The following is a 22,250-nucleotide window of genomic DNA, read 5'->3' on the forward strand; positions in this document are numbered from 1 at the left end:
ATACTTGTATAATATGGGTATGCTAAATACATTCTGGATTTTGAGACAAAAATGATAACGTTTAACCCGTTTCGGTCAATTTATGCAAACTAGTTACAAAAACCGGACCGAACGCTAAAAGAGCGTTACGGGTAGCCAAAAGAGTCATATGCAAGTTCCCTGAGATAATATGCTTTAAATATGATATAATATCAGCAAGTTATGTTCTATTATGCCCCGAATAATTTTAAACTCAATTTATGCCTTAGAAGGGCATTTTGGTCATTTAAAAGATTATGAAAGAGTTAAATTGAAGATCTGAGTTACAGGTCTGATTTATACAGTAAATATGTTTAATTTGACATATTATAACAGTAGGGTATGACCCATATACCAAACTTGTCATTTAAAATCAAACTATGCACCGTAGGGGTATTTTAGTAATTTCACAAGGGCTAAAAATGTCAAAACTGGAAATCTGAGTTCAAAAACTTATACTTATAGTTATTATATAAAAATATGCTAAACACATCAGTATGTATAATTCTTATATGTTTAATATGGGTATAACGCATACTATGCGGTAAAAACGCTTAGAAAGGCGATTTAGAGCCGTTTCCGGGTTTTCAAAAGAAAGCTGAGATTTTTATATTTCCAGAATGCTCAAAATAATTTATTTAACAAATAAAATTAGTAGAAAAAGGTTTGGGGTCAAAAGGACTTATAAAACTCATTTTATGGCTTAAACGGTCAAAACCGGCATTAACCGAATCAACTTAGCGACCTATGATACGATCAGCCAAAAATTAAATAAAAATCTTCAAAAATCCCAAAATATTATATAACATCAGTGGGTAAAAAGTTTTATATCAAATAGTGGCCTTAAATAGGTTATACGCTAAATGCGCCGTTTATTTAACATAAAGCTATACTTTTTCGATATCGGCCATAACTCAAAATCTGGACCTCCAACTGATCTCAAATTTTCGGTGCAAGTTTATAATTCAGAAATAAGGATTTCTACTCTTTCACTTTTCCAAAAATCACGTTTTATATCAAAAAGGGCAAAATAGTCAACTTTAAGCATAACTCGGAAACATGCATATGAATCGGTTAAGCATAGACTCAAGATGTAAAAATTCCAGAGAGTTAAGCTTAAATAAAAATGGTCAAAAATAAACTCTAATACAGATCTCAAACATGCATGCACGGATCCGAATCGAGAGTCAAAGAATAAGTCGTTTTATAAGACTTTCGGTTCCGATCCGAGTTTATACTAAAGATTGTCGAGTTGATCATGATAAAAACACATTCTTACATTCATTATAAAGTTATTTTTGATGATCAAACTGATTGCATGTCATCTACATTACTATTTATGCTATATTTCGCAAAAACCATTTCTGTTGACTTTTTAAGAACAACTTTGACTCGACAAATAGCATGCTTAGAGTGGGAATCAGAGAATACCCTTTTGAGGGTTTGTTTCCCACATAAATACCAACTTATAAGTGGTTTCAATTTGAGAAATGACAGAGCCAAATTCGTTTAATCGAAAAGTCAAACTATATGTGTAACACCCTTAATAATTTAACATAATATATCGAAATGTTTCATGATACTTTATAAAATCAGAGTTTACAAAAGGATTTACTGTTTTAAAACATACATACTAGTGTAATTTCCCAAACATGTTTAAGATGGTACAAAATTCATTTAAGAGCCATCCCTACTAATCAGCTAACAACTAGCTAAAGGATTCAAAACACCATCAACCAAAAGTATTTATGACATGTTTAAAGTTTAGACAAAATTATATTCATGCGGAAGCTTCAGTTTGCGTGTTCGGTTCTTGACAAGGTGCTTGATCATCATCCGAGAGAGATTTATTTGTACCTAGAGTCAAACACTAAAAACCGTTAGTTTCGACTTAATATATAATGTATAAACAAGTTTGACAACACGAGTGGCCCTAAAATACAAGTTTTTCCTGGGTTCCACCGTAAATTACGGTGTCACCGTAACTTACGGTGGACCTGGAATGATTATGGTTCTACCGTAACTCAGGAGGTTCTCACCGTAACAGTTTGAGCTCCACCGTAAATTACGGTGGAACCGTAATTTACGGTGGGCTCTGCACATTTACTCTTTTGCTATTTTTCAACTTTACAAGTTCGTAACTTTTTACTCGCTTATCCGATTTAACCGATTCTTCTTGCTATGAGTCCGTAATAAAACCTCGGACTTAATCATGTAAATTTTACATTGCGGAAACCGAGATACCCACAATTTGGTTCCCAAATTTCCTTATTTCCGTTATTCGACCCAATAGTATGAGTGCATAGCATCTCTTTTCATTCTTAAAACCTTTTCAACATATTTACCCAACTACCCGGGCTCACATACTTGGTGTTTTCATGCCAATTCCCTGGCTTTGCATTTCCTCTAAAACTATTACTTGATTGTTCGGAATTCAAGCATTCCGTTTCAACAATCCTTTTTCCTTTAACATCATTGTTCGACCCATATCCCGGGTTCTTATACTTAGATTCACTATCACCAAATCATTAGCATGGTGCAATTTATCATTTATCTAGATATGAGACTTTCAAGTCGCTACTTCCGTGACTATTTTAAAACATCATTTTGACCCGTTTTGCCATTTAGTGAAAACCATCACTTCAATGACTAACCCAACTAAATACCGAGTTCTTGTTTTGACCCGTTTGATAGTCGAGTGCACTTCGGCACTTAGCGACACATCAAACGCATCCTTTACTCTACATCATCAATTACATTTCAAACCAAAGTAAATAAACTTAATTTGACGAGACTAAAGTCGCGTACCTTCAAAGCGCACCTTTTCCGCGGGTATCACCTCCGGCGTGTCCACTCGACGTCTCGGATTCCTTGCCTAAAAGAGTCCAATTCATTAAAGATTAGAACTCTTTTTCATAAGCTTTAACGCATTCATTCATTACATATGTAAATCTGCGTTTTTAACAATCTTTAACATTTTAAATCCTCATTTAGGCGTTTTATCAAACACCTTGCGGGTCAGATTTTTACATGATCTAAACCAAGTTCATAACTTGAATTTATCACTCAAATTAACTTCAATTAAACATTATACACATATTTTAACATCAACAATTTCAGAGATTATCTCACAATTTCAATTTTCACTAGAACAAGAGTCTTAATCCTAGTGTTTATCAAGTTCTACCAACTTACTAATCACCCACTATAGTGATTTTGATTTCTACAACTAACATGCAAGATTTTTAACAAGAAACATCTAGGGTTTGTCCCTAGACTTCACATTACTTCCAATTTCATGTTTTACAACACATAATCAAGCTCAACCTTCGATTTCAATCTCATGTAAGAATTTGATTTGTATCAAAATAACCTAATTTGACATACCTTATGACCTTCTTGACGAGGAGATCACAATTCTATGTTCAGATTTTGATTACAACGTGATTTGAGCCTTCAATTTAGAGTTTTTGTTGATGTTAGGGTTTGGAGGTGTGGGTGTCGCCCCTCTCTGTTGTTGATCGACCAGAACCTCAATTTTGAGGTGTTTGGTTTGATTTCTTACTACTTAGTAATTAGAGTTTCATATTTAACAACTTTAGTCCCTCCACTCTTATCTAGTTTATATTTTTGGCCCTTTTAACTCATTCAAATGTTACTACAAGATTTTTAACTAACTAGGTTATTTATCCTAGTTAGCTTATTCTTGTTTATTATGTATTTTATAATTCTAGTATATAGTTTTTAAATTTCGGGATGTTACAATATGAACAACGGATTGACTTTTGGCTAATAATCAAAGCTAGAACGAATTAGAGAATGATATGAATGCTTACAAGGGTCCTAATGAAGCCTAGATAACACTTGGAAGTTGCCTTGTCGATCAGATTGCTCCTGGAATGCCTTGTGAGTTCTTGCAAGTTTGTGGTTTTCTTGTTCTCTAACTCAAGTCCTCAAGAATGATGCTTTTGATCAGATTTTATGATGTTTCAGATGTTATAGGAAGCTCACAGGTGTCCATGTTTGCATGTAATCTTATTGGAGGGCTTGGGAGGTGGAGAAAGCTAGCAAACACTCACAAAATCGGACCATATGGCTACTGTTCGCGAACTGCTGCACCAGGGCGCGGGTCGCGGCCCGCTTCAGACTGCCCAGGCGGGCCGCCTGGGTCTGCAGCTCCCAAACTTTGTTAAATATTGCAGTTCAGTCCCTGTTCTTTGTAAACGAGAATTTGGCTATTTATCTTGACTCGTAAACCCTCAAATCTGGTTTTTAAGAACCTTGGGACTTTTACCAACATGGTAATGTCCTCGGATAACTTTGCGCTCACCCGAAAAGTCATGAAATTCGACGTTGACGCTTTTAACCCCTCAAGTACGGTTTTGGCCATAACTTTCTCATACGATAACAAAACTTCATGAAATTTTTACCACATATTCTAGTGAGTATATTTTAGCATTGCAAAGCTTCGGGTCTGCCAAAAGATCACTCAGAGGTATAAATTCAACATTTTGACACTTTTGGCCCCTGTAGTTTGTAATTCCTCACTTTCGTGCATTTTCCGCTTCGTATGATCCATGATCCATCCGTTTAGGGTTATAAACATTATGTAGGGTTATTATGGAGTCAATTTATCCATTGTTGACACTTTGGGCCCTTACGTTCCATAGTTTTCACTGTTTGTCAACTTTAGTCCCTCTAAAGTATGTTTTCGCATATGCAAAGTCTATGACACGTGTCAATGCATTATTGGACGTAAATTTCCGAGGTGTTACATCCTCACCCCCTTAAAAGAAATGTCGACCTCGAGATTTACTGAAACAAATGAGGATATTTCTCTTTCATCGTGGATTCCACTTCCCACGTGTATTCGGGACCTCTACGGGCATCCCACTTGACCTTGACAATAGGTACATGCTTCCTTCGAAGCTTCTTCACCTGTCGATCCTCAATCGACAAGGGTTTTTCCACAAACTTCAAACTCTCATCTATGTGTATATCTGTATGCGGTATAACCAGTGATTCGTCAGCGAAACACTTCTTCAAATTACAGATGTGGAACACATTATGAATAGCGCTAAGTTCTTCAGGCAAGTTTAACTTATAAGCAACTGACCCGATACGTTCGACAATCTCGAAAGGTCCTATGTATCTCGGGCTTAGCTTGCCTCTCTTACCAAATCGCATCACCCCCTTCCAGGGCGATACTTTAAGCAACACTTTATCACCTACATCGAAGTGAAAATCCTTGCGCTTAGGATCCGCATAACTCTTCTGCCAATCCCTGGCAGCTTTCAAACGATCGTGAATCTGCACGATCTTGTCCGTCGTCTCAAAAACGATGTCTGGTCCTGACAGTTGGACATCTCCAACTTCTGCCCAACAGATGGGTGATCTACACTTTCTACCGTATAAGGCCTCGAAAGGCGCAACTTTTATGCTGGAATGGTAGCTATTGTTGTAGGAGAATTCGATTAGTGGTAGGTTCTTATCCGAACTACCACCCAAGTCGATCGCACATGCACGCAGCATGTCTTCCAAAGTTTGAATAGTACGCTCACTCTGACCATCGGTCTGAGGATGATAGGCCGTACTAAAATTCAAATGAGTGCCCAATGATTGTTGGAAACTCTTCCAAAAATGCGACGTATATCTAGTGTCTCTGTCGGAGATAATAGATACCGGTATACCATGCAACGCTACAATCTTATCAACGTATAATTGAGCTAACATATTGGAGCTATACGTCTCCTTGATGGGTAGAAAATGAGCTGACTTTGTCAGTCTATCTACTATGACCCATATAGTATCATTTCCTTTTCTCGTCTTTGGTAACTTGGTGATGAAATCCATTGTCACCATTTCCCATTTCCACTTGGGAATTTCAGGTTGTTGAAGCAAACCTGACGGCTTCTGGTGCTCAGCTTTGACTTGCGCACAAGTCAGACATTTAGCTACATGCTCAGCTACAGACTTTTTCAAACCAATCCACCAGTAGTTTGCTTTTAGATCCTGGTACATCTTATCAGCTCCAAGATGAACGGAATATTTAGAGTTGTGGGCTTCCTGGAGGATAACATCCGGAAGTCCTCCATAAACTGGAACCCATATTCGTCCGTTTAGTCTTAGCATTCCATCTTTGTCGTAGGATAACTGCTCCTCAGTTACTCCTAACTTCTCTTCAGGATAGTTGGCTTCCAACACAGCTTCCTTCTGTGCAGCTAACACCCTTTCGTTCAAATTATTCCTTATTTCAATGCGCTTGGCATTGATTCTGATCGGTTTCACTCTTTCTTTTCTGCTTAAGGCGTCGGCAACTACATTTGCCTTGCCTGGATGGTATCTTATCTCACAGTCGTAATCATTTAAAGTTTCCATCCATCGCCTTTGTCGCATGTTCAATTCTTTCTGATTGAACAAGTGTTGAAGACTCTTGTGATCCGAATAAATTATACACTTGGTTCCATACAAGTAATGTCTCCATAGCTTCAATGCAAATACAACGGCACCCAATTCCAAGTCGTGGGTGGTGTAGTTCTTCTCGTGCACCTTTAATTGACGCGAAGCGTAGGCAATGACCTTGCCTCTTTGCATGAGTACACAACCCATACCAGTGTGTGACGCATCGCAATACACCACGAATTCTTCTATACCATCTGGCAGTGTTAACACTGGTGCATTGCTCAACTTCTTCTTCAGAACGTCAAAGGATTCCTGCTGCTTAGGGCCCCAATCAAACTTAATCTTCTTACGAGTCAACGAAGTTAGGGGCGCAGCAATCCTCGAAAAGTTCTCGATGAATCGCCTATAGTATCCTGCTAATCCTAGGAAACTGCGAATTTCGGTAGGAGTCTTTGGCTCTTGCCAATTCATAACTGCTTCTACCTTAGCGGGATCTACTTGGATACCACGCTCACTTACCACATGTCCAAGGAATTGGACTTCTCGAAGCCAAAATTCACACTTCAAAAATTTGGCATACAGTTTCTCACGGTGTAGGAGTTTGAGAATACAACGAAGGTGTTTCTCATGGTCAGCTTGGTTCTTCGAGTAGATAAGGATGTCGTCAATAAAGACGATGACGAATTTATCTAGATAAGGTTTGCAAACACGATTCATGAGATCCATGAATGCGGCTGGTGCGTTAGTGAGCCCAAAAGGCATCACTAGGAACTCATAATGTCCATATCGAGTCCTGAATGCTGTCTTGTGCACATCTTCATCCTTGACCTTCAACTGGTGATAGCCTGACCTCAAGTCGATCTTTGAGAAGTAGCTCGCTCCTTGCAACTGATCGAACAGATCGTCGATCCTGGGTAATGGATACCTATTCTTGATAGTGACCTTGTTAAGCTCACGGTAATCGATGAACAGACGCATCGATCCATCCTTCTTTTTAACGAACAAGATTGGCGCACCCCAAGGAGACGAGCTAGGTCTAATAAAACCCTTAGCTAACAGATCATCCAATTGCGTCCTCAACTCCTTCATCTCCGTTGGTGCCAACCTATATGGTGCTCTTGCTACTGGCGCTGCACCTGGAATGATGTCTATTCGAAACTCCACTTGCCTATCCGGTGGCAAACCGGGGAGTTCTTCAGGAAATACTTCAGGGTATTCTGAGATGACAGGGATGTCTTCAATCCTTGGCTTTGGTTCATCAATAGTAACTTGTGCCATATAAATGACACAACCTCTCTGCAGATACCTGGATGCCTTGAGTATGGACACCTGCTCAGGCAATCCATGCTGAGTATCTCCTTGGATAGTGAGTGACTCACCAGACGGAGTTCTAACTATCACTTGCTTTCTGTTACACAGAATCTGGGCTTGGTTATGCGATAACCAATCCATGCCTAGCACTATATCGAATCCAGCTAGCTTAAAGGGAAGCAAGGATAACGGGAAAGAATGATTCCTAATGGATATAACACACCCATCTAGGACAGTCGAGGCGGTTTCTATGGTTCCATCGGCTAATTCCACCTCATACTTCACACTTAAGGTTTTAACAGGTAGGTTTAACAACTTACAGAACTTATCATCTACAAATGACTTATCTGCTCCTGAATCAAATAGAACTCTAGCAAAAACATCATTTACAAGAAAAGTACCTGTAATGACGTTGTCGTCCTGAACTGCTTCCTTAGCGTTCATTTTGAAGACTCTTGCATTGGTCTTCTTTCCATCATCGGCCTTCTTAGCATTCTTTGGGCAATTAGGTCGGATGTGCCCTTTCTCATTGCAACCATAACAAGTTGCATCCTTAAGTTTCTTACAATCTAATGCCTTATGATCCGGGGACTTACAAATCCCACATAATTTCTGCTGAGATTGAGATCTAGACTCCTGCCTGCATCTCCCAAAATGATGCTTCCTACAAACCTTGCACCTGGGTTTCTCACCCGACTGATGATCTCCCTTCTTGAATCCCGACCCTTTCCTGTGGTCGTTGTTCCCTCGCTGTCTTTTCTCCGATCTCCGTGAGGTGTCATCCTCACGTTTCCTCTAGTTTTCCTCTGAGCTCTTAAGAGCTCTCAATCGGACTACATCCTGGGTGAGTGAGAGAGATAGATCAGCTACTGATCTGAACGTCGTAGGCCTCGATGCCTTAACGATCGCCTTGATCTCTGGTGCCAAACCCCCAATAAAACGGGCGATCCTTCTTGGCTCTGGGGTTACCAGGTATGGCACTAATCGAGATAGAGTGTTGAAAGTGGTAAGGTATGCCTGGCAGTCGAGATTCTTCATCACCAGGGATACGAAGTCTGACTCAATCCTCTCAACTTCGTGTTGTGGGCAGAAAGTTTCTTTGATCAGGGCTACAAACTGATCCCATGACATGCTATAAAGGGTGGCCTTACCGGCAGCTTGCAAAAGAGATTTCCACCACGCTAGAGCGTCCCCTTTGAATGATTGGGACACGTACTTCACTACGTCCCGATCAGCACACCCGCTGATATCAACAACCGTATCCATCTCATCTAACCACGTCATGCAGTCGACTGCTCCTTTTTCCCCAGTAAAATCTCTGGGTTTGCATGAAACGAAATATTTATACGTACAGGACTTGCTGTGCGTTTCATGTTTCTGTTTGATCTCCTGTTTCGGGACACTGCTGTGGTTGGAGGAGTGATTATCCTCATCATTCTTCTTTGGCTCATCTTTCTTAGACACGTCATTCTTAGAGGGCGGCTTGCTATGAGCCTCCGAATGAGTCTTGGGCTTGACATGTGATACGGTTCGGGTCCTACTTCGGGTCCCGCTTGATTCCCTGAATTGCCTATCCATGGCCTTGGCAACAGCATTTTCTACCAGTGCTTGTAGTTCCGCACCAGTTACATGAATCTTAGTATTATCTGGGTGTTCCTCAGAACGACTGTTTGTTTCTTCCGATTTTGCCATGTAGCTTTAAGAGCTACAATAAAGTAAGGACAAGGTCTATTTAGAAACCTAACAGTATTATCGTTCTTGACGATTTATTAACCATGGTAATAATAGCCATAATAGTTAATTTATTTAATTTCATTCAGCACTTTTAACAGCATTTTTATCATGGAATGAAATATATATATTGGCACAATAGGCCTAGTCACTTGGACAAATTTCTAAATTTTAAATTTATAATTTTTTTTATAGGATTAAAATTTGTATAATTAAACAAATAATCCTTTGCTTGGCAGGGAGTTTATAAACCACGGCTGCCTTTTTGTTTAATATGACATTAGTCATAACCCGTAGGCATCAAGTCATAATCAGACATGTATACAGATATAATCTGTGGATAATTTATTAAAAGGGTGACATGTGTGATTTTACAGATCACGCTAGCCAAGATTGTTAACATGTTTACAGATGTTAACAGAGATTTGAATCTTTTTAACCAGGTTTTACCATATTGGCCAGGCCTTTTAATAAGACATTCAAGCTAGGTTTTACCTTTTTAAGATTCTTATTAAAATGGTAAATCAAAATAATAATTGATATTTTTCATTTATTTGTATATTATGTTCATGCATATAGATAAAATGAAAAACTTAATTTAACCATTTTAAATAAAGTAGACTAGTACAACTTTGCCCTAAACGGGACTTTTACTCAAATAACATGCCCACGCAGGGGCTAAACCAAATAAACAAAACAAACAATCAAACCCACACAGGGGTTAAACAGAAACAACATACCCACGCAGGGGTAGAACAAGAGAAATATGCCCTCGCAGGAGCAGAGTACAGAAGATAAATGTCCTCGCAGGGACATGAGTAAATACGTTAACAAACAAAGGATTTAATAATCCTTCTTACCTTTAACCTTGATCAAGTCAACCATCTTCTTAAACATTCCGCGGTTGTGTCGGCGATCTTCCCGCATTTCCTGTCGCAGCTCACGTCGCACGTCGTTTATCCCTTGCAGGATTTCTTGGACTTGCGGTGGCGACATCATCGGCGCCGGCGGCGGTGGCTGATACTGCGGTGGTTGAGGAGGCTGCGGCTGCTGGTATCCATGCGATAAGTATCCAAAAGCTGATTGTCCCGTAGCCCAGGGACCTCCAAAAGCACTCTCCTGATTGAGAGGGTTGTAGCCTGAAGTTATCCAGTAGGGATCCCCTGTATAGTCATAACCTGGGGGAAAAGTCGGCTCGAAAGGATTGAACGGTGCTGCGCTAGCATAAGCCGGGATTGGCTCTCCAAAGTTCTGCGGCGGCAGTGGCGCGATAGGCGCAGAAGTAACTTCTGAGACAGGATGCGAAGACTCTCCTATCTCTGGCTCCTCATGAAGCGGCGAGTAGCGGCTGCTACCTGAATGTGGAGGGGTGCTAATGTGAATCCCTCCCCGAGTAGTCATACGTGCGTTCCTCCTTCGCCTTGGAGGCGGAGGAGGCAAAACCGACGGTGGTGGCGGCGGCGGAGTGACCACGTCGCGCCAGAATCCCTCAGAAGGATCCTGCTGCTGAGGCTGCTGCTGGGAGTGATGCTGTGAGTGCACAGGAGAGCTGTGATAGGACTGGTGCATGGGAGAGTTATGGTAGCTAGGGGTATAAACCCAGTCGTGCTGCTTAAACCTCTCCTCGTAGCTGTCAACACCATTGTAAGGTGATCCCCTAAACGGTGACCCATCAGATATCTCAATGGGGTGGTTTGGTGTGCCGGACGGTGGCATGGAAGGATCGGTATCCTCGTCGACCTCCATCTCATTGCCACCCGGGAAGTGGTCTTCCGGTCCAAGTGGGTTATGACCCACTGGTTCTTCCAAGTAGGCATCAGGGTTGCACAGGCCCTGATAGACGGGTGCTGGGTAATCATGAGGTGACTGGTGTAGAGGAATGTAGGATTGGTGAGAGTGATGGGGCTCATTTTCAGAATGGGGCCCAAAAGAGTGTGGTAGGGAAGGTGAGGTACTCAGTGAGTGCCTGGCGGGTTCAGCGAACGATCTCCAAAGGTTACGGGCATCCGCGTTGTGGGATCCTGATGGGGTTCACCTATGCGAGGGCCCAGCTTCATGGTCATGAGAGGTGGCGAATGCTCCTCGTCCCCTTCCTCGTACACGTGGCGACATCTTGAACCTGTCAAAAAGATCAAACAAGTGGCACAACAAAATATATATAAGACAAAGTTAGAAAAATAAAAGAAATTTGAACATTTCCTAAGTTCTTTGTCTAGACTCGAAAATCGAGGAATGTGCAATTGTGTAACTGAGATTAAACACAGAAGACTAGTGTTTAATTCCCTCAGCGTTGGCTCTGATACCAACCTGTCACACCCCGATCTCCACGTGCCACCGGTGGGCCCGGTGTGGGGTATGGTGACGTAGTTGGCATCATCATAGACAAACAACACAATATAAAAATGCACAGCGGAAGCAGAATAGATTCATTTCAACTTTAAATAAAATGTAATATTAAATATCACGAGTAGTTGAAACGGATCCACAGGCGGATCAAATAAAATAAGATAATTGTTCAACAGTTTTATTGTCGTACGAGCTTGCGAGACTATTGTGGACGCTCTAGGAAACAGCCAGCCTAGTACATGTAGTACCTGCACTTAACCTTTTGGGAAAATACGTCAGTTTACACTGGTAAATACAAATTAACTGACTCATTTTGAAAATGATTGAAAATTGATTTAAATGCACATGGCATAAATATTTTTATAACTTGGGTTAATTATGCAATATAAACTTGTGAACGAATTACATGTTACTCGTGCGTTTAGTAGCCCGGGATCTTGTCCGGGTTAAAGATTAATAGACACACCACATTAAAGAGTTATACACGACGGGTGTACGCCTACACCCCGTGCTCTGGTCGTGGCCATCTCGTAAGATAATGCCAAGGATATCCGGGACATGGTCATTAACCCCCCAAAGGCTTAAAGTAAAACAAGACTGTTTAAACGAGCCGATCAAAATTATTCAATTGAACACCCAAGGGTGCAAGATTTTGTACGCTCGATCAAGCGGTATTCTATATACCGTAACCCAAGCCCGTATAGGGAAAATAAGTTAAAAGTATTTACCTGAGTAAGTATGAATCACAATTGGTAAATGAGGGTAGCTTTTACTGGGCCTCCTATTCTGGAACAAAGGTTTATAATAACCTATTAGATTCCTAACGGGTCTTTATTTAAGCCTAAGCTTAGACCGGTTAGTTTTAAGAACGATACGGTTCAAGCGCACGATTAAGCGAAGACCGGATAGAACGTGATTTAGACCCGACAAGTTTGAATACTTGTATAATATGGGTATGCTAAATACATTCTGGATTTTGAGACAAAAATGATAACGTTTAACCCGTTTCGGTCAATTTATGCAAACTAGTTACAAAAACCGGACCGAACGCTAAAAGAGCGTTACGGGTAGCCAAAAGAGTCATATGCAAGTTCCCTGAGATAATATGCTTTAAATATGATATAATATCAGCAAGTTATGTTCTATTATGCCCCGAATAATTTTAAACTCAATTTATGCCTTAGAAGGGCATTTTGGTCATTTAAAAGATTATGAAAGAGTTAAATTGAAGATCTGAGTTACAGGTCTGATTTATACAGTAAATATGTTTAATTTGACATATTATAACAGTAGGGTATGACCCATATACCAAACTTGTCATTTAAAATCAAACTATGCACCGTAGGGGTATTTTAGTAATTTCACAAGGGCTAAAAATGTCAAAACTGGAAATCTGAGTTCGAAAACTTATACTTACTGTTATTATATAAAAATATGCTAAACACATCAGTATGTATAATTCTTATATGTTTAATATGGGTATAACGCATACTATGCGGTAAAAACGCTTAGAAAGGCGATTTAGAGCCGTTTCCGGGTTTTCAAAAGAAAGCTGAGATTTTTATATTTCCAGAATGCTCAAAATAATTTATTTAACAAATAAAATCAGTAGAAAAAGGTTTGGGGTCAAAAAGACTTATAAAACTCATTTTATGGCTTAAACGGTCAAAACAGGCATTAACCGAATCAACTTAGCGACCTATGATACGATCAGCCAAAAATTAAATAAAAATCTTAAAAAATCCCAAAATATTATATAACATCAGTGGGTAAAAATTTTTAAATCAAATAGTGGCCTTAAATAGGTTATACGCTAAATGCGCCGTTTATTTAACATAAAGCTATACTTTTTCGATATCGGCCATAACTCAAAATCTGGACCTCCAACTGATCTCAGATTTTCGGTGCAAGTTTATAATTCAGAAATAAGGATTTCTACTCTTTCACTTTTCCAAAAATCACGTTTTATATCAAAAAGGGCAAAATAGTCAACTTTAAGCATAACTCGGAAACATGCATATGAATCGGTTAAGCATAGACTCAAGATGTAAAAATTCCAGAGAGTTAAACTTAAATAAAAATGGTCAAAAATAAACTCTAATACAGATCTCAAACATGCATGCACGGATCCGAATCGAGAGTCAAAGAATAAGTCGTTTTATAAGACTTTCGGTTCCGATCCGAGTTTATACTAAAGATTGTCGAGTTGATCATGATAAAAACACATTCTTACATTCATTATAAAGTTATTTTTGATGATCAAACTGATTGCATGTCATCTACATTACTATTTATGCTATATTTCGCAAAAACCATTTCTGTTGACTTTTTAAGAACAACTTTGACTCGACAAATAGCATGCTTAGAGTGGGAATCAGAGAATACCCTTTTGAGGGTTTGTTTCCCACATAAATACCAACTTATAAGTGGTTTCAATTTGAGAAATGACAGAGCCAAATTCGTTTAATCGAAAAGTCAAACTATATGAACAACGGATTGACTTTTGGCTAATAATCAAAGCTAGAACGAATTAGAGAATGATATGAATGCTTACAAGGGTCCTAATGAAGCCTAGATAACACTTGGAAGTTGCCTTGTCGATCAGATTGCTCCTGGAATGCCTTGTGAGTTCTTGCAAGTTTGTGGTTTTCTTGTTCTCTAACTCAAGTCCTCAAGAATGATGCTTTTGATCAGATTTTATGATGTTTCAGATGTTATAGGAAGCTCACAGGTGTCCATGTTTGCATGTAATCTTATTGGAGGGCTTGGGAGGTGGAGAAAGCTGGCAAACACTCACAAAATCGGACCATATGGCTACTGTTCGCGAACTGCTGCACCTGGGCGCGGGTCGCGGCCCGCTTCAGACTGCCCAGGCGGGCCGCCTGGGTCTGCAGCTCCCAAACTTTGTTAAATATTGCAGTTCAGTCCCTGTTCTTTGTAAACGAGAATTTGGCCATTTATCTTGACTCGTAAACCCTCAAATCTGGTTTTTAAGAACCTTGGGACTTTTACCAACATGGTAATGTCCTCGGATAACTTTGCGCTCACCCGAAAAGTCATGAAATTTGACGTTGACGCTTTTAACCCCTCAAGTACGGTTTTGGCCATAACTTTCTCATACGATAACGAAACTTCATGAAATTTTTACCACATATTCTAGTGAGTATATTTTAGCATTACAAAGCTTCGGGTCTGCCAAAAGATCACTCAGAGGTATAAATTCAACATGTTGACACTTTTGGCCCCTGTAGTTTGTAATTCCTCACTTTCGTGCATTTTCCGCTTCGTATGATCCATGATCCATCCGTTTAGGGTTATAAACATTATGTAGGGTTATTATGGAGTCAATTTATCCATTGTTGACACTTTGGGCCCTTACGTTCCATAGTTTTCACTGTTTGTCAACTTTAGTCCCTCTAAAGTATGTTTTCGCATATGCAAAGTCTATGACACGTGTCAATGCATTATTGGACGTAAATTTCCGAGGTGTTATAGTTGAACAAGCTGACGATCAAGAATATATACCCTCTGCCAAGGATCGATGATCTATTCGACCAACTGCAAGGTTCAAGCTTTTACTCTAAGATCGATCTTCGATCTGGATACCATCAGTTAAGGATACAGGAGGAGAGTATCCCGAAAACAACCTTCAGAACTCGTTATGGACACTACAAGTTCCTAGTTATGCCGTTTGGGTTGACAAACGCACCTGCAGTGTTCATGGATTTGATGAATCGAGTTTGCAAGCCGTACTTAGATAAGTTCGTGATTGTGTTCATCGATGATATCTTGATTTATTCAAAGACGAAGGCTAAGCACGAACAGCATTTAAGAGCCATTTTGGAATTACTGAAGAAGGAACAACTGTATGCCAAGTTCTCTAAGTGCGAGTTTTGGCTACGAGAAGTCCAGTTCCTTGGACACGTGGTGAATGGAGATGGAATCCACGTGGATCCAACCAAGATCGAAGCGATTAAGAATTTGGAAACGCCAAAGACGCCAACCGAGATTCGACAATTCTTGGGTTTGGCTGGCTATTATCAGAGATTCATTGAGGATTTTTCAAAAATCGCTCAACCATTGACGCTCCTCACGCAGAAAGATAAGAAGTTTGATTGGGGAATCAAACAGGAAGAAGCATTCCAGATATTGAAGGATAAGCTCTGCAATGCGCCAATCTTAGCACTACCGGAAGGTACAGATGATTTTGTGGTATATTGCGACGCTTCACGTCAAGGATTGGGTTGCGTGTTCATGCAACGCCAAAAGGTTATTGCTTACGCATCGCGTCAATTGAAAGTGCACGAAAGGAACTATACCACACATGATTTGGAACTTGGCGCAGTGGTTTTTGCGTTAAAGATCTAGAGACACTACCTTTATGGTACGAAATGTATGATCATAACAGATAATAAGAGCCTACAACACATATTCAATCAGAAGGAGTTGAATATGAGGCAAAGACGATGGGTTGAGTTGCTGAATGATTACGACTGCGAAATAAAGTATCATCCAGGGAAGGCGAATGTGGTCGCCGATGCCCTAAGTCGAAAAGAAAGGATCAAGCCCATAAGGGTTAGGGCTTTAGAAATGATTATTCAGACCGATCTTTCCTTGCGCATTCGTGCCGCGCAGAAAGAAGCTCTCAAGGAAGGGAACCTTGAAGAAGAATATCTCCGTGGGATGGAGAAGCTATTGGTACCAAACGCGGAAGGAATGTTATGTTTTGAGAAAAGGATTTGGGTTCCTCTGTTTGGAGGTTTGAGGAAAGTTATTTTTGATGAGGCACACAAATCACGGTACTCGATACATCCAGGAGCGGATAAGATGTACCAAGACCTTAAAGATTATTATTGGTGGCCTAGGATGAAGGGCGATGTTGCTGTTTATGTGAGCAAATGTTTAACGTGCGCTAAAGTGAAAGCGGAATACCAGAAGCCTTCAGGACTTCTGCAACAACCAGAGATTCCCAAGTGGAAATGGGAACCAATCTCCATGGACTTTATTACAAAGTTGCCAAGAACGCCAAGAGGCCATGACACTATTTGGGTAATAGTGGACCGATTAACGAAATCTGCACATTTCTTACCTATCAGGGAGAAGGATAATACGAGCAAGTTGGCTGAAATTTACATGAGAGAAATTGTTACACGCCATGGAGTACCTCTCTCGATCATCTCTGATAGAGACGGAAGGTTCGTATCAAGGATTTGGCGATCCTTCCAAGAAGCTTTTGGCTCACAACTGAATTTGAGCACCGTATTTCACCTGCAGACCGACGGTCAAAGCGAGCGAACGATACAGACTTTGGAAGATATGCTGAGAGCATGTGTTATGGATTTGGGCGGTAGCTGGGATAAGCATTTACCATTGGTCGAATTTTCATACAACAACAGCTACCACACCAGTATTGGTGTCGCGCCATTCGAAGCTCTATATGGCCGCAAGTGCAGATCACCGCTTTGTTGGTCTGACGCAGGTGATAGACAATTGGTTGGGCCTGATATGGTCCAGGAAACCACGGATAAGATCGCACAAATCCGAGATCGCATCAAGGCGGCTCGTGATCGTCAAAAGTGTTATGCGGATCGAAGAAGAAAACCTCTAGAGTTTGAGGTAGGTGATATGGTTTTGTTGAAGGTATCGCCCTGGAAGGGTGTGGCACGCTTCGGGAAGCGTGGAAAGTTGAATCTGCGGTATATTGGTCCGTTCAGAATCTTGGAAAGAATCGGGTTAGTAGCATACAAGTTGGATTTACCTGCTGAACTAAATGGAGTTCACGATACATTTCATGTATCCAATTTGAAGAAAAGTCCAACTCAAGATACCGTTGTCATTCCTACCGACGAAATTCATGTTGACGACACGCTCCACTTCGTTGAAGAACCTGTTGAGGTTACGGATTGGAAAGTGAACAAGACCCGCCGGAGCAGTGTCAAGCTCGTCAAAGTTCGTTGGAATGCCAGACATGGTCCTGAATACACCTGGGAGCGTGAGGACCGAATGAAAGAGAAATACCCCCACTTATTTCCCAAGAACCCTGCAACTAGAAGCAGAACTTAAAATTTCGGGACGAAATTTTTCTAACGGGGGGAGAATGTGACAACCCTCACTAAATCAGGTATCCGTACGACTTAATTAATAATTAATTACTGCTTAATTACTGTGCTTACTTGAAATTGTGAATAAGCTGCTACTTGAAATACTGATACATGTACATACTTGCATCATACTTTATTTACTGTCACTACATTATTTACATGCTGAACCTTAGTGACAAACATGATGCACAAAAGCACAGTAGCACAATGAACGGATAACCTATTGAACGTGCTGTCATAACTAGCACCAGGCAGATACTGTCTCTAAGGCCTGTATGAGCCAGAAATAGTTTACTACACTAATAGTGAGTGTAGAGATACAAGGGTTGTAGAACTGCGTCTCTAGGAATAAGTTACAGTGACAGGATGTGCCAAAAACGTACTCTAAGTACAAAACTCAGCACTTTAACTAAAAATTCAGCTTCTAGGTAACTAATAAAGTACCAAAACATGAGAAAAATATTACTAGACACTTTCCAAAGTGATGGGAATAAGTTGTGACACTAAAATTGATAATAACGACACTTTAAAGCTTTGTTAAACGCTTTAACGGATTACTATCCAACCGAACAACCGGACTTTACCCGGGACATGAAAATATTGCCATTAACATTGTTTATCTTTTTCTGAGCCAGTTAGGGTCCCTGAATACCCTAACACCCACTGAAAAGCACAACACACTAGTAACCGGGTTAATCCCTAAACTAACTAAACTAACCTAACTAATACTTAGTGTTTAGTTGGAAACTAATTAGGTTACCCCCCCCCCAACCAAACCGTCCCCAAGGGGGGGACACCCTTGTCCTTCTTGTGATTATTTTATTATACTTGTCCCATATCAAGAAAGAATGTAATCCAATGGGTAATGATCATTCTAATTGCCTATAAGATCACCTCTTAATCCATCATTCATTCACTTGACATTTCACCACAACAAAACTCTCTCTCTCTCTCTCTCTCTCAAGAGCTCTCGGCCGAACACCCACATAGCCATCCATCCATCTTTCGATCTTGAACATCCAATTCCAAGTTCATACAAGTGCTAAGGATCACGTACGAGGAGGCTTGGTGTATTCGGAAAGCGAAGGACCTCACCCTATTGCTTTTATCCACTCATTTTGCGTCTAGAATCTTCCCTAGCCTCGAGCTAGTAGTAAGTTACTATAATCACACTCTCGATCTATTTTAAAGTAGTTAAAACGGAATATGACGGTTAAAACTCGTGGACATACAAAATGAGCCGTAAAAGTCTACTAAAAATACTAAAAGTGATGGTTAAAAGCTAGATTGTTGTGTAAATCATGTAGGATTTGTTTTGTGTTGTTATTTGGGCCCGATCTATGTTATGGTAGCTTGGATCATCATTTAACCTGGATTGGTCATGATCATGGATCATGACATAGAGCTTGTTTAAGTGTAACAAGGGTTAAGTGATGAAACTCTACCACACACGAAACTTGAACTTGTGTAAAAGTGACTTTACTTATGAAATAGTGTTTAAAACTAGTAGATCTACGGATCTACAAACGGTATTTTCAAAGGACCAAGTGTCCAAGAAATCATATTTTTCTAAAGCCGGATCTTACATGAACAAGAATGGTTTGTAAAACACACAAGTGTGTAAACACTTGTGTAACACTAAGTTTCGACAGAGAACTAGTTTTGTCAAATTTTACAATAAGTTGTAAAGATGGAATTTCTTTAAAAACGAGGCTTTTTACGAAATCGGATTGATATATATAAAGATCCACTAAAAGTAATGAGATTTACTTCATAGTTTTGGAAAACTACAAGTTCATGTGATTCTTGCGATTTACATATTTATAGACTAGTTTGTTGTTTTGAACGTTGTTTTGATTGAATGAGAAAATTGTTGGTTTGATTTATAAAAGAAAATGATACGCTTGAAAGCGTGGCCACCTCCAGTTACAGAGGAAACTCTGGCGAAATTTTTCCAAAAACCTAACACTTAGAAATATTTTCACTACAAGCGATAGAAATACATCTTGACATGTTTTCAAATTATAGATTTCGCCACGACTTTATTTACAAAATATCGGAGGTGGGACTTCACAAAATAAAACTTGGTAAATATATATTTAGTATATATTTTCATAACGTCATTTGTTAAGTGTTTATGATTATTTTGTGAAATATACAAATATTATTTTTAGGGTAAAAATAATATTATCGTGTTAACGACTCCAAAATAATACGAACGCCTTCGCAATAATTATTTAAGTTACACCGGTAATTATCATTATTACCACTCGATCTTTAAAACGTAACTTACACATTTAAGGAAATATTTATGAACGCGTATTTTTGTCAAGGTATTATTTTGGGAAGATCATATGTATTAAAATATAATATTTTTGGGAAAAATATTTATATTTTGGAGTAAGAAATAAAATATATTTTAAGTGAGACTTAATAATATATTTTGAATTTATACGAACGCACATGTATTAAATCCCCCATCCTTGGGAAGGAAAATAATTACCAAGTGTATACAGAATGTAAACACGAAATAGTTGTCTAACTATTTCCCAAAAACTTAAACCATAAAGCTAAGGCACGGCCGTCCGTCTAATGGGGTTACTACGTGTAGGTCGTCGCACAGCTGCTTGATCAGGAGGTATACTTGGTAGAGACGCACCACTGTGAGTTCATGTCCCCCTTTTCTCTTAACTGTTTTCAGTTTTCTAAACTGCGGGGGTGAAATACATGTTACAATGTTTACGAATACTTTATACATGGTATGGTTAGCGTAAGGAGGTTTACTACTTAGATCATGTGAGTGGGTAGGCGGAAACTTGAGGCCATTAATCCTCAGGGTAGGACCGAGGGACAGGAGCGGTAGATCTACTTGGGTGTAGCGAGCCCAGCCCCAGGCCCAACAGTACGGACCTCGGGGTGACTTTGTGCCCAACGCATAAATCCGCTAGGTTTGAGTCTCCATACTTGCACTTCACACATATCAATGGCCTTGCAAACCATTGGTGATCTCTTTTTTTTTCCTTATTTGCTACATACCAGGATTTTTATACTTACAAGGTTTATTTACTCACTTACACATGAACTCGCTCAACATTATTGTTGATTTTTTTTCCAACTTACATGTATTTCAGGAAATTATAGGATCTGGTGCGGGATGTTGTGTTTTCCCGCTGCATATGGGTTCCGAGGTTATCCCGGTTTAGGAAATGTGACATTTTCCTGGACGAGTCACAAATCTTAAACTGCGTTCTATTCATGTTGATGTTTATGTCTTTCAAACAATATTTTATGTTATGTTGTTGTAGTTTTCAAGAAAATGTTGTGTTACATTTGTTTTAAAACTTAATCTACGGATGATCTTGCATGGTTTTTATTTCATATAGCTTTGTTATAATTAAGCTATGGTATTAAGAAGTCACACCAAAATTAACCACGCTTCCGCAAAGCCAGGGTGTGACAGTTTTGACGTGTATGTTGTGTCTTTTTAATGGTTGCGTATTTTTGAATGATATTTGATTATGAAAAACAGGGGACCGCTCGTTTTGCAAACGGGTCATGCCCAAATTTCGTTAGAAAAGTACGTTGTTATTTAATAAATTTAAAAAGAAAAATATGGACGTTACAAGTTGGTATCAGAGCCTAGGTTTGAGGGATTTGAGCATCGAATGCTTGAACTCAAACCGAAAGCTCGTGTGAAGTGTGTGTTCGTTCCGCGGCGCGAAGCAAGTAAGTACCTTTAAAGTTTGAATTTTTGCATTATGAATAATTTGGTTATGAAACATTATGGAATGTTAGGGAAATCATTACGGGATGATGTGGAAAGGTTTGGGATGAAACGGATGAGTATAGGTTAAAACGGGTCGGAAAGATGGCTGCAAATAAGAAAATTATCATAGTGTGCTGGGCGTTACCGTAAGCTACGGTGGCTACCGTAGCTTACGGTAGACACTGGGACAAAATTTCTCTACCGTAAAACAGTAGGTTCGTACCGTAAAGAAAAGGGTGCCACCGTAAGTTACGGTGGACACCGTAACTTACGGTGGGCACCATTTTCAGCTCATTTCAATTATGATGCTTTGTTTGATGTTTTCTATCATACGGGGATTAATAGAATGTTATAATAAGAGTCTAAAGAATGATATTATGTATGCATGTGGGGTTTTTAAAGGAAGTTATGTACTATTAGAATGATTATATGATGGAAGGATGATTGAATGCTTGAAATAAAGAATGATGTTTATGTGTAGATGACGGATACGAATGAGGATGAAGTGACACAACAAGAGCGGCTGAAAACTATGATCTCGGAAGAGATTGGAAGGGCAATGCAAGCAAGTATTC

At 39.6% G+C, this 22,250-nt stretch overlaps 2 long non-coding RNA genes across 3 annotated transcripts in view; one reads left to right on the top strand and one right to left on the bottom strand.

Annotated features, from left to right (window-relative positions):
* LOC110925636 overlaps positions 1–22,250 on the top strand; it is a 42,204-nt gene that overhangs the window by 12,732 nt on the left and 7,222 nt on the right. The window lies entirely within an intron of this gene.
* Positions 1,617–2,875, bottom strand: LOC110925637. The gene is made up of 2 exons (XR_002584631.2): positions 2,827–2,875; positions 1,617–1,875 (listed from the first exon to the last, which is right to left on the bottom strand). It is a non-coding gene; the product is annotated as an uncharacterized LOC110925637 (long non-coding RNA).

Source organism: Helianthus annuus, chromosome 17 (genome assembly GCF_002127325.2).
Source record: "Helianthus annuus cultivar XRQ/B chromosome 17, HanXRQr2.0-SUNRISE, whole genome shotgun sequence".
NCBI lineage: Eukaryota > Viridiplantae > Streptophyta > Magnoliopsida > Asterales > Asteraceae > Helianthus > Helianthus annuus.